The following is a 16,378-nucleotide window of genomic DNA, read 5'->3' on the forward strand; positions in this document are numbered from 1 at the left end:
AGGAAGGAAGGAAGGAAGGAAGGAAGGAAGGAAGGAAGGAAGGAAGGGAAGGAAAAGAAAAGAAAAAAAGAAAGGAAGGAAGGAAAAAAGAAAAAAGAAAAGAAACAAACTACAGGCAATTATTTCTTTTTTTTTTTTTTTTTTGAGACAGAGTTTCGCTCTTGTTACCCAGGCTGGAGTGCAATGGCGCGATCTCGGCTCACCGCAACCTCCGTCTCCTGGGTTCAGGCAATTCCCTGCCTCAGCCTCCTGAGTAGCTGGGATTACAGGCATGCGCCACCATGCCCAGCTAACTTTTTGTATTTTTGGTAGAGACGGGGTTTCACCATGTTGACCAGGATGGTCTCGATCTCTTGACCTCGTGATCCACCCGCCTCGGCCTCCCAAAGTGCTGGGATTACAGGCTTGAGCCACCGCGCCCGGCCCAGGCAATTATTTCTAATAAACACAGATGAAAAAATCTTTAATAAAATACTAGCAACCAAATTCAAAACATATTAAGACGACCATACATGATGACAAAATGGGATTTATATCTCAGTTGCAGGATTGATTGAACACACACAAATCAATCAATGTGATAAACCACATTCACAGAATAATAAAAGATAAACAATAAAAAGATCTCAACAGATACAGAAAAAAATAACAAAGTTCCTCATCCATTCACAGTGAAAACTCTAAACAAAACAGGTAAAGAAAAAACTTCATCATAATACAAGCCATTTATAAAAATCCCAGCACTAACATCATATTCTAAGGCAAAACAACTGAAATCCTTTTCTTCCAGTAAAGTAAAGAATGCCCAATTTCAAAACTTCTATTAAGCATAATACTAGAAGTCCTAACCAGAGCAATTAGGTAAGAAAAATAAATCTAAGAATCCAAACTAGAAAGAAAAAAAGTGAATTATTTCTGTTTGCATATGACATTATGCTATATGTTTTTTTAAAAAAGGCTAAAGACTTATTTTTTAAAAAACTGAGCCCTAATAAACAAATTCAATAAAGTTACACAATACAAAAGTCAACACACAAAAATCACTACTGGTTCTGTATGCTAAAAAATAAACTATCCAAAAAAGATTTTTACTAGTAAAAAAAAAAATCACATTTACAAAGCATAAAAATCAATAAAAATTTAGGAATAAATTTAACCACAGAAGTGTAAGACTTTTACAATGAAAACTGTAAGATGCTGATGAAATGGAAGAAGATAAAAATAAATAAAAAGATAGCCTATGTTCATGAATTGGAAGAATCAATACTGTTAAAATGCCATACTATGCCAATCTAGAGATTCAATGCTGTCAATAGCAAAATTTAAGTGGCATTTTTCACAAATATATTTTTAAAATTCTAAAATTCATGTGGAATTACAAAAAACCCCAAACAGCCAAAGTAATCTTAATTTAAAAAAAAAATAACAAAGTTGGAGAGGACATACTTATTAATGTCAAAATATACAAGGCTACAATAATCAAAACACTATGGTACTGACATAAAAGCAGAAAGACAAATGGGACATATAAATCTGTCCTATAAATCCAGGCCTATAAAATCAGCTATTTTTTTTTTATTTTTGTGGGTACATAGTAGCTGTTATGTTTATGGGGTATGCAAGATGTTTTGATACAGTCGTGCAATTTAAAATAAGCATATAATGGAGGACAAACAACTAATTTTTAACAAAGGTGACAAAAATACACAATGGAGAAAGGACAGTCTCTTGAAAAATGTTAGGGAAGCTAAATATCCACATACAAATCACTGAATCCTCATTTTATACCATGCACAAAAATCAACTGAAAATAGATTAAACACTTAAACATAAGACTTAAAACCATAAAACTCTTCAAAGAAAACATAGGTAAGAATACTTTGATACTGATCTTGGCAATGATTTTTTTGAATATGATACCAAAAGCAAAGGCAACAAAAAAATAATAAACAAATGGGACTATATTAAACTAAGTTTCTGCAAGGAAAACAATCAACAAATTTAAAGGCCACTGAAATTGGCAGAACATATTTGCAAACCATATATCTGACATTCAATATGTAAAAAAAAACTCATATAGTTCAATAACAAAAAAACAACTCAAATTTAAAAATGGGTAAATGACCTAAATAGACATTTTTCAAAGAAGACACACAAATAGACAACAGGTATATGAAAAGGCGCTAAACATTACTAATCATCAGGGATGTACAAATCAAAACCACAATGAGATCCTACCTCACGTCTATAAGAACGGCTATAATCGAAGATGGCCGTTTAGGAACAGCTCAGGATTGCAGCTCCCAGTGAAAGCACAGAGGGTGAGTGGACGCCGCGTTTTTATTGTCCACAGACTAGGAAATTCCCGGGCGGAGGTGCTCCATGGTCGCCAGCGCGGCTGTTTCGGCCAGCGTGGCTGCTTTGCCCCGCGCAGCTGCTTTGTCGGCACCCCGGAGCCGCGGTTCTCCGTACAAAATACACCGGTCCGGGGGCCCTTTTGGCTGGTGATTGGAGCCACGAGAAGTCACCCATACGCCGGTTCAAAAAGGGGACTGAGCAGAGAACCAGGACAGTAGATTCCAGGGCAAAAAAAAAAAGGCGACACAAACCTCAGTGCCGCTGTTTAAGCCAGCGCAGTGAGTGGCCGCAGAGGAAAACAAACAGACCCCGGCACCTCTTCAACAGGTGACTGGAACACCAACTTAAAAAAGGCTCTGAGGCAGGGAGCCAGGCGATCAGGCTCGGCTGGTCCCACCACCACAAAAGAACAGCAACCAGAAACTCTGGATTGAGAGTTTCACAGCAAGCGCAGCTGAACCCGGGACGGTCCAGCTCTGAGGGGGAGGGGCGTCCGCCATTACCGAGACAGCCCGCCCTTGCCAAGGCAACCCGCCATTGCTGAGGCAGCCCGCCGTTGCCAAGGCAACCCGCCACAGCAGAGACGCCGCCCCAACAGAGGCGGGCCACCATTGCCAAAGCAGTTCTAACTACACCATATAAACAGGACTGCAGGGAAGTTCACATGGCAGCGGGGCGGAGCCCACAGCCATGTGGCCGACAGTGACTAGGCTGCCTCCTTGCTGGGCTGGGCAGGTCTGAAGGAAAAAAAGAAAAAAGGCAGCAGCAGCATAACGGAAACTCATAAATAAAGCCCTAAATCCCTGGGACAGAGCACATGGGAACAAAAAGCAGTTTATGAGTTCTGCTGCAGCAGACCTAAAAGTCCTTGCCCAGCAGCTCTCAATGAACAACAACAGAGCTCGCAGCTCACCATTTGAGCTCCTATAAAGAAGAGACCATCTCCTCAAGCAGCTCCCTGACCCCTATATATCCAAAAAGACACCTCATAAAAGAGAGATCAGATTGACACTAGGCGGGTATCCTTCTGGGACAAAGATAGCAAAAGAAGAAAACTGGTAACAGCCCTTACTGTTCTGCAGCTGCTGCAGGTGATCCCCAGACAAGCAGGGCCTGGAGTGAATATCAGCAGACCTACAGCAGAGGGGCCAGACTGTCAGAAGGAAAACGAAGAAACAGAAATAACCTCATCATCAACAAACAGAACGTCAATCTGAAAGATTTGAGACCCAATCTAAAAGCCAGCAACTACAAAGTCGACAGGTGGATAAATCCTTAAAGATGGGAAGAAACCAGCGCAAAAAGGATGAAAACACCCGAAACCAGAACACCTCTCCTCCTAAAAGGGATCACAACTCCTCACCAGCAAGGGAACAAGGTTGGATGGAGAACGATTGTGATGAAATGACAGAATCAGACTTCAGAAGGTGGGTAGTAAGAAACTTCTGTGAACTTAAAGAACATGTTCTAACCCAATGCAAAGCAACTAAGAACCTTGAAAAAAGATTTGATGAAATGCTAACGAGAATGGACAAAATAGAAAGGAATATAAGTGAATTGATGGAGCTGAAAAACGCAACACGAGAACTTCATGAAGCATGCACAAGTATCAACAGCCGAATGGACCAAGCAGAAGAAAGGATATCAGAGGTCGAAGATCAACTCAATGAAATAAAACGGGAAGGCAAGACTGGAGAAAAAAGGGTAAAAAGGAATGAACAAAGTCTCCAAGAAATGTGGGACTATGTGAAAAGACCTAATCTACGTTTGATAGGCGTACCCGAATGCGACGAAGAGAATGAATCCAAGCTGGAAAATACTCTTCAGGATATTATCCAGGAAAACTTCCCTAACCTAGCAAGGCAGGCAAACATTCAAGTCCAGGAAATACAGAGAACACCACAAAGATATTCGTCAAGAAGAGCAACTCCAAGGCACATAATCGTCAGATTCACCAGGGTCGAAATGAAGGAGAAAATACTAAGGGCAGCCAGAGAGAAAGGTCGGGTTACCCATAAAGGGAAGCCCATCAGACTCACAGCAGATCTCTCAGCAGAAACCCTACAAGCCAGAAGAGAATGGGGGCCAATATTCAACATCCTTAAAGAAAAGAACTTTCAACCCAGAATCTCCTATCCACCCAAACTAAGCTTCATTAATGAAGGAAAAATAAAATCCTTTGGGAACATGCAAGTACTCAGAGATTTCGTCACCACCAGGCCAGCTCTACAAGAGCTCCTGAAAGAGGCTCTACACATATAAAGGAACAACAAGTACCAGCTCAACTAAAGGGCAAAACAGCCAGCTAGCACCAAAATGGCAGTATCAAATTCACACATAACAATATTAACCCTAAATGTAAATGGACTAAATGCCCCAATCAAAAGACACAGACTGGCAAATTGGATAAAAAGACAAAACCCATTGGTGTGTTGTATCCAGGAAACCCATCTCACATGCAAGGATACACAAAGGCTCAAAATAAAGGGATGGAGGAAGATTTACCAAGCAAATGGAGAGCAAAAAAAAGCAGGAGTTGCAATTCTCATCTCTGATAAATTAGACTTTAAAGAAACAAAGATCAAAAGAGACAAAGAGGGACATTACATAATGGTAAAAGGATCAATGCAACAATAAGAGCTAATGATCCTAAATATATACGCACCCAATACAGGAGCACCCAGATACATAAGGCAAGTTCTTAATGACTTACTAAGAGACTTAGACTCCCAAACAATAATAGGGGGAGACTTTAACACCCCATTGTAAACATTAGACAGATCAACCAGACAGAAAATTAACAAGGATATCCAGGACTTGAACTCAGACCTGGACCAAGCAAACCTAATAGACATTTACAGAACTCTCCACCCCAAATCCACAGAATATACATTCTTCTCAGCACCACATCACACCTACTCTAAAACTGACCACATAATTGGGAATAAATCACTCCTCAGCAAATGCAAAAGAACGGAAATCATAACAAACAGTCTCTCAGACCATAGTGCAATCAAGATAGGACTCAGAATTGAAAAACTAACTCAGAACCGCACAGCTTCATGGAAACTGAACAACTTGCTCTTGAATGTTGACTGGATAAACAATGAAATGAAGGCAGAAATAAAGATGTTCTTCGAAACCAACGAGAATGAAGACACAACATACCAGAATCTCTGGGACACATTTAAAGCAGTCTCTAGAGGAAAATATACAGCAATAAGTGCCCACATGAGAAGAAAGGATAGATCAAAAATTGACAACCTATCGTCAAAACTGAAAGAGCTAGAGGAGCAAGATCAAAAAAACTCAAAACCCAGCAGAAGACAAGAAATAGCTAAGATCAGAGCAGAACTGAAGGAGATAGAGACACAAAAAACCCTTAAAAAATCAATAAATCCAGGAGCTGGTTTTTTGAAAAGATCAACAAAACAGACAGACCACTAGCCAGATTAATAAAAAAGAAAAGAGAGAATAACCAAATTGATGCCATAAAAAATGATAAAGGGGATATCACCACAGATTCCACAGAAATTCAAACCATCATCAGAGATTATTACAAACAACTCTATGCACACAAACTAATAAACCTGGAAGAAATGGATAAATTCCTGGACACTTGCCTCCTGCCAAGCCTAAACCAGGAAGAAGCCGAAGCCCTGAACAGACCCATAACAAGGTCTGAAGTTGAGGCAGCAATTAAGAGCTTACCACCCAAAAAAAGCCCAGGTCCAGATGGGTTCACAGCTGAATTCTACCAGACATACAAAGAGGAGCTGGTACCATTTCTTCTGAAACTATTCCAAACAATACAAAAAGAGGGAATTCTTCCCAAATCATTTTATGACACCAACATCATCCTGATTCCAAAACCCGGCAGAGACTCAACAAGAAAAGAAAACTTCAGGCCAATATCCATGATGAACATAGATGCAAAAATCTTCAATAAAATACTGACAAGCCGATTGCCACAGCACATCAAAAAGCTTATCCACCAAGATCAAGTAGGCTTCATCCCGGGGATGCAAGTCTGGTTCAACATACGCAAGTCTATAAACGTAATTCACCACATAAACAGAACCAAAGACAAAAAAAACATGATTATCCCAATTGATGCAGAGAAGGCCTTTGACAAAATTCAACAGCCCTTTATGCTAAAAACACTCAGTAAGCTAGGTATCGATGGAATGTATCTCAAAATAATAAAAGCTATTTATGACAAACCAACAGCCAATATCATACTGAATGGGCAAAAACTGGAAGCATTCCCCTTGAAATGTGGCACCAGACAAGGATGCCTGCTCTCACCACTGCTATTCAATATAGTATTAGAAGTTCTAGCCAGAGCAATCAGGCAAGAAAAAGAAATAAAGGGCATTCAATTAGGAAAGGAGGAAGTCAAATTGTCTCTATTTGCAGACAGCATGGTTGTATATTTGGAAGACCCCATCGTCTCAGCCCCAAACCTCCTGAAACTGATAAGCAAGTTCAGCAAAGTCTCAGGATACAAAATCAATGTGCAAAAATCACAAGCATTCCTATACACCAATAACAGACTTAAAGAGAGCCAAATCAAGAACAAACTGCCATTCACAATTGCCACAAAGAGAATAAAATACCTAGGAATACAACTAACAAGGAATGTAAAGGACCTCTTCAAGGAGAACTACAAGCCACTACTCAACAAAATAAGAGAGGACACAAACAGATGGAGAAACATTCCATGCTCATGGTTAGGAAGAATCAATATCGTGAAAATGGCCATACTGCCCAAAGTAATTTACAGATTCAATGCTATCCCCATCAAGCTACCAAAGACCTTCTTCGCAGAACTGGAAAAAAACACCTTAAACTTCATATGGAACCAAAAGAGAGCCCGCATAGCCAAGTCAATTCTAAGCAAAAAGAACAAAGCGGGGGGCATTACACTACCAGACTTCAAACTATACTACAAGGCTACAGTAATCAAAACAGCATGGTACTGGTACCAAAACAGAGATATAGACCAATGGAACAGAACAGAGGTCTTGGAGGTAACACAACATATCTACAACCATCTGATCTTTGACAAACCAGACAAAAACAAGCAATGGGGAAAGGATTCCCTGTTCAATAAATGGTGTTGGGAAAGCTGGCTAGGCATGTGCAGGAAGTAGAAACTGGACCCCTTCCTGACATCTTACACTAAAATTAACTCCAGATGGATTAAAGACTTAAACATAAGACCTAACACCATAAAAACCCTAGAAGAAAATCTAGGCAAAACCATTCAGGATATAGGTGTAGGCAAGGACTTCATGACCAAAACACCAAAAGTATTGACAACAAAAGCCAAAATAGACAAATGGGACCTAATCAAACTCCACAGCTTCTGCACAGCAAAAGAAACAATCATTAGAGTGAATTGGCAACCAACAGATTGGGAAAAAATTTTTGCAGTTTACCCATCTGACAAAGGGCTGATATCCAAAATTTACAAAGAACTAAAACAGATTTACAAGAAAAAAACTAACAAGCCCATTCAAAAGTGGGCAAAGGATATGAACAGACACTTTACAAAAGAAGACATACGTGAGGACAACAAACATATGAAAAAATGCACATCATCACTGGTCATCAGAGAAATGCAAATCAAAACTACATTGAGATACCATCTCACGCCAGTTAGAATGGCGATCATTAAAAAAATCTGGAGACAACAGATGCTGGAGAGGATGTGGAGAAATAGGAGCACTTTTACACTGTTGGTGGGAGTGTAAATTAGTTCAACCATTGTGGAAGACAGTGTGGCGATTCCTCAAGGACCTAGAAATAGAAATTCCATTTGACCCAGCAATCCCATTACTGGGTATATATATCCAAAGGATTACAAATCATTCTACTATAAGGACACGTGCACACGAATGTTCATTGCAGCACTGTTTACAATAGCAAAGACCTGGAACCAACCCAAATGCCCATCGACAATAGACTGGATAGGGAAAATGTGGCACATATACACCATGGAATATTATGCAGCCATCAAAAACGATGAGTTTGTGTCCTTTGTAGGGACATGGATGAACCTGGAAACCATCATTCTCAGCAAACTGACAGAGGAGCAGAAGATCAAACACCGCATGTTCTCATTCATAGGCGGGTGTTGAACAATGAGAACACATGGACACAGGGAGGGGAGCACTACACACTGGGGTCAGTTGGGGGGAAATAGGGGAGGGACGGTGGGGGGTGGGAAGCTGGGGAGAGATAACAAGGGGAGAAATGCCAGATGTAGGTGATGGGGAGGAAAGCAGCAAATCACACTGCCACGTGTGTTCCTATGCAACAATCTTGCATGTTCTTCACATGTACCCTAAAACCTAAAATGCAATAAAATAAATAAATGGGAAAAAAAAAGAATGGCTATAATCAAAAAGAAGAAACAAAAGTATTGATGAGAATGTGAAGAAAAAGAAATACTTGTATACTATTAGTAAAAAACATAAATTGGTACAGCCATTTTGGAAAACAGTAAAAAGGATCCTCAAAGATTTAAAAATACTATATGATCCAGTAATCCCTCTTCTGGGAATATATGAAAAAGGCAATAAAATCAGTATGTCACAGATATATCTGTACTTGAAAGCTCATTAAAGCATTACTCATAATTGCCATGATATGGGAACAAACTGTCTGTCAAAGGATGAATGAATTAAAAAAAAAAAAATGTGGTGGATAAGGGAGGGGATCCAAGATGGCTGATTAGGAGCAGCTCTGGATTGCAGCTCCCAGTGAGAGCGCGGAGGGCGAGTGGACGCCGCATTTCCAGAAGGATTTTTATTGCCCACAGACCAGGAGATTCCCAGACAGAGAAGCCCCATGGGTTGCCAGCATAGCTGTTTGTGGCCGGCATGGAAGGTCTCCACACAAAATATTCACATGGGTCTGGGCACCATTTTAGCTGGCAACTTGAGCACCAGGGAAACAGAGTTGCCCATTCAACTGATAAAAAGGGGCCTGAAACAGGGAGCCAGGCCAGGAGATTCCCAAGTGAAAAAGCGCCATGTATCTCCAGCATGGCTGTTTCAGCTGATGCAGTGGGTCACCGTACAGGAAATCACACAGGTCTGGGCACCTTTTCGACAGGGGACTGGACTGCCTGGGAGACAGAGTCACTTGTTCAACTGATAAAAAAGGGACTGAAATAGAGAGACAGGCCAGGAGATTCCCAGGTGAAAAAGCACCATGAATCTTGAGTACGACTGTTTCAGTCAGCACAGTGGGTCGCCACAAGAGAAATCACACAGATCCAGTCACCAAATGCCTCGGAGACAGACTCACCTATTCAACTGAAAAAAAGGGGGATAGAAACAGAAAGCCAGACCAGGAGATTCCCAGGCAAAAAAGCATCACGAGACTCCAGTGGCTGTTTCAGCGAGCACAGCAGGTCTCTGGACAAGAAATCACACAAATCCAGGTGCCGTTTCAACTGGTGACTGGAATGCCTGGAAGACAGAGTTGCCTATTCAACTGAAAAAAAAGGGGTCTGAGGCAGGGAACCAGGTGATCAGGCTCAGCTGATCCCACCTCCACAAAAGCCAGCAATCTGAAACACTCTTGAGAGTTTCACAGCAAGCACAGCTGAACCTAGGATGGTCCAGCTCTGTGGGCGAGGGGTATCTGCCATTACTGAGGCAGTAGTTGACCATTGCCGAGGTGGAACATCATTGCTGAGGTGGTCTGCCATTGCTGAGGCAGTCCACCATTACAGAGAGAGTCCACCACTACAGATGTGGGCCATTATTGCCAAGGTAGTTGTAACAATTCCCCTATAAGCAGGACCACAGGGAAGTTCACATGGCAACTGGGTGACGACCACAGCAGCTCAGCAAACCCTCTGCTGGCAGACTGTGACTAGGCTGCCTCCTCCCTGAGCAGGGCAGCCCTGGAAAAAGGCAGCAGCATGACAGAAACTTATAAATAAAGCCCTCCCTTCCCAGGATAGAGCACCTGGGGAAAAAAAGGCTTTTATGAGTTCTGTTGCAGCAGACTTAAATGTACCTGCCCAGCAGCTCTGAATGGAACAATGGAGCTCACAGCTCAGCACTTGAGCTCCTATAAAGGACAGACTATCTCCTCAAGCAGCTCCCTGACCCCCTTATATCCAAAGAGTCGCCTCACAAAGGAGAACACAGACTGATTTCTGGAAGATATCCTTCTTGGACCAAGATAGCAGAAGAAGAAACTAGCAGCAACCCTTACTGTTCTGCAGCTGCTGCAGGTGATCCCCAGGCAAGCAGGGCCTGGAGCGGACCTCCAACAGCCCTACAGCAGAGGGGTCTGTCTGTTAGAAGGAAAACTGAAAAACAGAGAGAAATAACTTCATCATCAACAAACTGGATGTCCACTCAGAGACCCCATCTGAAAGTCAGCAACTACAAAGACCAAAGGTAAATAAAGCCACAAAGATGAGAGGAAACCAGTGCAAAAAGAATGAAAATACCCAAAACAAGAATGCCTCTCTTCCTCCAAAGGATCACAACTCCTCACCAGCAAGGGAAAAAGGCTGGATGGAGAATGAGTCACATCAATTGACAGAAACAGGCTTCAGAAGGTGGGCAATAAGAAATTTCTCTGAGCTAAAAGAACATGTTCTAACCCAATGCAAAGAAACTAAGAATCTTGAAAAAAGGTTTGATGAAATGCTAATGAGAATAAACAGCTTAGAGAGGAATATAAATGAAATGATGGAGCTGAAAAACACAATGTGAGAACTTCGCAAAGCATATACAAGTTTCAATAGCCGAATTGACCAAGCAGAGGAAAGAATATCAGAGGTCGAAGATCAACTCAATCAAATAAAATGAGAAGGCAAGATGAGAGAAAAATGGTAAAAAGAAATGAAAAGAGTCTCCAAGAAATATGGGACAATGTGAAAAGACCTGATCTACATTTGATAGGTGTACCTGAATGTGACAGAGAGAATGAATCCAAGCTGGAAAATACTCTTCAGGATATAATCCAGGAAAACTTCCCCAACCTAGCAAGGCAGGCCAATGTTCAAGTCCAGGAAATACAGAAAACACCACAAAGATATTCCTCAAGAAGAGCAACCCCACGGCACATAACCGTCAGATTCACCAGGGTTGAAATGAAGAAGAAAATGCTAAGGGCACCCAGAGAAAAAGGTCGGGTCACGCAAAAAGGGAAACCCATCAGACTCACAGCAGATCTCTCAGCAGAAACCCTTCCAGCCAGAAGAGAGTGGGGACCAATATTCAACATCCTTAAAGAAAAGAACTATCAACCCAGAATTTCATATCCAGCCAAACTAAGCTTCATAAGCGAAGGAGAAGTAAACTCCTTTATGAACAAGCAATTACTCAGAGATTTTATCACCACCAGGCCTGCTTTACAAGAGATCCTGAAAGAAGCACTTAACATAGAAAGGAACAACCAGGACCAGCCACTCCAAAAACATACCAAATGGTAAAGAACATCGACAAAAAGAAGAAACTGCATCAACTAACAGGCAAAACAACCAGCTAGCATCAAAATAGCAGCATCAAACTCACACATAACAATATTAACTTTAAATGTAAATGGGCTAAGTGCCCCACTCAAAAGACACAGAATGGCAAATTGGGTAAAAAGCCAAAACCCATCAGTGTGCTGTATCCTGGAAACCCACCTCACATGCAAGGATACACAAAGGCTCAAAATAAAGGGATGGAGGAAGATTTACCAAGCAAACGGAGAGCAAAAAAAAAAAACCTGGAGTTGCAATCCTAGTCCCTGATATAATAGACTTTAAACCAACAAAGATCAAAAGAGACAAAGGACATTACATAATGGTAAAAGGACCAATGCAACAAGAAGAGCTAACAATCCCAAATATATAAGCACCCAACACAGGAGCACCCAGATACATAAAGCAAGTTCTTAATGACTTACAAAGAGACTTAAGACTTCCACACAATAATAGTGGGAGACTTTAACACTGCACTGTCAATATTAGACAGATCAGTGAGACAGATAATTAACAAGGATATTCAGGATTTGAACTCAGACCCGGACTAAGCAAACCTAATAGACATTTACAGAACTCTCCACCCCAAATCCACAGAATATACATTTTTCTCAGCACCACATCACACCTACTCTAAAAATGACCACATAATCGGAAGTAAATCACTCCTCAGCAAATGCAAAAGAACAGAAATCATAACAGTCTCTTAGACCACAGTGCCATCTAGTTAGAACTCAGAATTCAGAAACTAACTCAGAACCGCACAGCTTCATGGAAACTGAAAAAATGGCTCTTGAATGTTGACTGGATAAACAATGAAATGAAGGCAGAAACAAAGATGTTCTTTCAAACCAATGAGAACGAAGACACAACATACCAGAATCTCTGGGACACATTTAAAGCAGTCTCTAGAGGAAAATACATAGTAATAAATGCCCACATGAGAAGAAAGGAAGGATCAAAAATTGGCACCCTACTGTCAAAATTGAAAGAGCTAGAGGAGCAAGATCAAAAAAACTCAAAACCCAGCAGAAGACAAGAAATAACTAAGATCAGGGCAGAACTGAAGGAGATAGAGACACAAAAAGCCTTCAAAAAATCAATAAATCCAGGAGCTGGTTTTTTGAAAAGATCAACAAAATAGACCACTAGCCAGATTAATAAAAAAGAAAAGAGAGAATCATCAAATAGATGCAATAAAAAGCGATAAAGGGGATATCTCCATAGATTCCACAAAAATACAAACCATCATCAGAGATTATTACAAAAAAACTCTATGCACATCAACTAGTAAACCTGGAAGAAAAGGATAAATTCCTGGACACTTGCATTCTCCCAAGCCTAAACCAGGAAAAAGTCAAAATGCTGAATACACCAACTACAAGGGCTGACGTTGAGGCAGCAATTAATACCCTACCAAATAAACAAAAGCCCAGGTCCAAATGGGTTCACAAGCAAATTCTACCAGATATACAAAGAGGAGCTAGTACCATTCCTTCTGAAACTATTCTAAACAATCCAAAAAGAGGGAATCCTTCCCAAATCATATTATGAGAACAACATCATCCTGATATCAAAACCTGGCAGAGACTAAACAAGGAAAGACAACTTCAGGCCAATATCCATGATGAACACAGATGCAAAAATCTTCAGTAAAACACTGGCAAGCCATTGCAAGAGCACATCAAAAAGCTTATCCGTCGTGATAAAGTAGGCTTCATCCCGGGGATGCAAAGCTGGTTCAACATACGCAAGTCTATAAACGTAATTCACCATATAAACACAACCAAAGGCAAAAACCACATCTCAGTAGATTCAGAGAAGTCCTTTGACAAAATTCAACAAAGCTTCATGCTAAAAACTCTCAATAAACTAGGTATTGATGGAACGTATCTCAAAATAATAAAAGTTATTTACAACAAGCCCACAGCAGATATCATACTGAATGGGCAAAAACTGAAACCATTCCCTTTGAAATCTGGCACTAGACAAGGATGCCCTCTCTCACCACTCCTATTCAATATAGTATTGGAAGTTCTAGCCAGAGCAATCAGGCAAGAAAAAGAAATAAAGGGTATTCAATTAGGAAAGGAGGAAGTCAAACTGTCTCTATTTGCAGACAGCATGGTTGTATATTTGGAAGACCCCATCGTCTCAGCCCAAAATCTCCTGAAACTGATAAGCAACTTCAGCAAAGTCTCAGGATACAAAATCAATGTGCAAAAGTCACAAGCATTCCTATACACCAATAACAGATTTAAAGACAGCCAAATCAAGAATGAACTGCCATTCACATTTGCTACAAAGAGAATAAAATACCTAGGAATACAACTAACATAGAATGTAAAGGACCTCTTCAAGGAGAACTACAGACCACTCCTCAACGAAATAAGAAAGGACACAAACAGATGGAGAAACATTCCATGTTCATGGTTAGGAAGAATCAGTATCATGAAAATGGCCATACTGCCCAAAGAAATTTACAGATTCAATTCTATCCCTATCAAGCTACCAATAACCTCCTTCACAGATCTGGAAAAACGCACTTTCAACTTCATATGGAACCAAAAGAGAGCCCAAATAGGTAAGTCAATTCTAAGCAAAAAGAACAAACTTGGAGGCATCATGCTACGTGACTTCAAACTATACTACAAGGCTACAGTAATCAAAACAGCATGGTACTGGTATCAAAATAGAGATATAAAGCAATAGAACAGAACAGAAGCCTTGGAAGCAACACCACACATCTACAACCATCTGATCTTTGACAAACCTGACAAAAACAAGCAATAGGGAAAGGAGACCCTGTTTAATAAATGGTGTTGAGAAAACTTGCTAGCCTTGTGCAGAAAGCAGAAACTGGACCCCTTCCTGACACTTACACTAAAATTAACTCCAGATGGATTAAATACTTAAACATAAGACCTAACACCATAAAAACCCTAGAAGAAAACCTAGGCAAAACCATTCAGGACATAGGCGTAGGCAAGGACTTCATGACTAAAACACCAAAAGCATTGGCAACAAAAGCCAAAATAGACAAATGGGACCTAATCGAACTCCACAGCTTCTGCACAGTAAAAGAAACAGTCATTAGAGTGAATCAGCAACTAACAGAATTGGAAAAAATTTTTGCAATCTACACATCTGACAAAGTGCAAATATCCAGAATCTACAACGAACGAAAACAGATTTACAAGAAAAAAACAAACAAGTCCATTCAAAAGTGGGCAAAGGATATCAACAGACACTTTTCAAAAGAAGATATATATGAGGCCAACAAACATATGAAAAAGTGCTCATCATCGCTGGTCATTAGAGAAATGCAAATCAAAACTACCTTGAGATACCATCTTACTCCAGTTAGAATGGTGATCATTAAAAAATCTGGAGACAACAGATGCTGGAGAGGAAGTAGAGAAATAGGAGCACTTTTACACTGTTGGTGGGAGTGTAAATTAGTTCAATCATCATGTAAGACAGTGTGGTGATTCCTCAAGGACCTGGAAATAGAAATTCCATTTGACCCAGCAATCCCATTACCGGGTATATATCCAAAGGATTATAAAGCATTCCAATATAAGGAAACATGCACACGAATGTTCATTGCAGCACTGTTTACAATAGCAAAGACGTGGAACCAATCCAAATGCCCATCGATGATAGACTAGACAGGGAAAATATGACACATATACACCATGGAATACTATGCAGCCATAAAAAACGATGAGTTTATGTCCTTTGTAGGGCCATGGATCAACCTGGAAACCATCATTCTCAGCAAACTGACACAAGAACAGAAAATCAAACACCACATGTTCTCACTCATAGGCGGGAGTTGAACAATGAGAACACATGGACACAGGGAGGGGAGCATCACACACTGGGGTCTGTTGTGGGGGGAACTAGGGGAGGGAAAGCAGGGTGATGGGAAGTTGGGTAGGGATAACATAGGGAGAAATGCCAGATATAGGTGATCGGGAGGAAGGCAGCAAACCACACTCCCATGTATGTACCTATGCAACAATCTTGCACGTTTCTTCACTTGTACCCCAAAACCTAAAATGCAAGAAAATATATATATATATATATTTAAATGCAGGTTGACATAGATTTTCTTTAGTGATCCAAAAAAAGCTTTCTACAATAAATCATTTCAAATACAATGACATGGGTTGATTTAAAGCAAGAAGATAAAAATAAATATGCTATATAAATATCAATTTTATTAAAAAGCAGTCGTCACTGTATTGATATTAAATTTTAGAGAAAAAATACTTTGGACAAATAAAAAAATAAATACATTGCATAATGATAAAGGGACCAATTCACCAGTGAGACGTAACAATCCTAAATGAGTACAAACCATACAGCCTCAAAATACATAAAACAAAAACTAGTATAGCTGGAAAGAGAAATATAGAAACACAAAATCAGAGTTACAGTCCCCAATTTACTCCCCTCTCAGCATATTATAGAACCAACACACAGAATGAGAGAAATATTTGCAAA

At 40.3% G+C, this 16,378-nt stretch overlaps 1 protein-coding gene across 8 annotated transcripts in view; it reads right to left on the reverse strand.

Moving 5' to 3' along the window:
- The window catches only part of STXBP5L (syntaxin binding protein 5 like), a 421,768-nt gene that overhangs the window by 336,903 nt on the left and 68,487 nt on the right, over positions 1 to 16,378 (reverse strand). The window lies entirely within an intron of this gene.

This window comes from Sapajus apella, unplaced genomic scaffold (assembly GCF_009761245.1).
Source record: "Sapajus apella isolate SASKATOON/1434 unplaced genomic scaffold, GSC_monkey_1.0 scaffold40, whole genome shotgun sequence".
Classification (NCBI taxonomy): domain Eukaryota; kingdom Metazoa; phylum Chordata; class Mammalia; order Primates; family Cebidae; genus Sapajus; species Sapajus apella.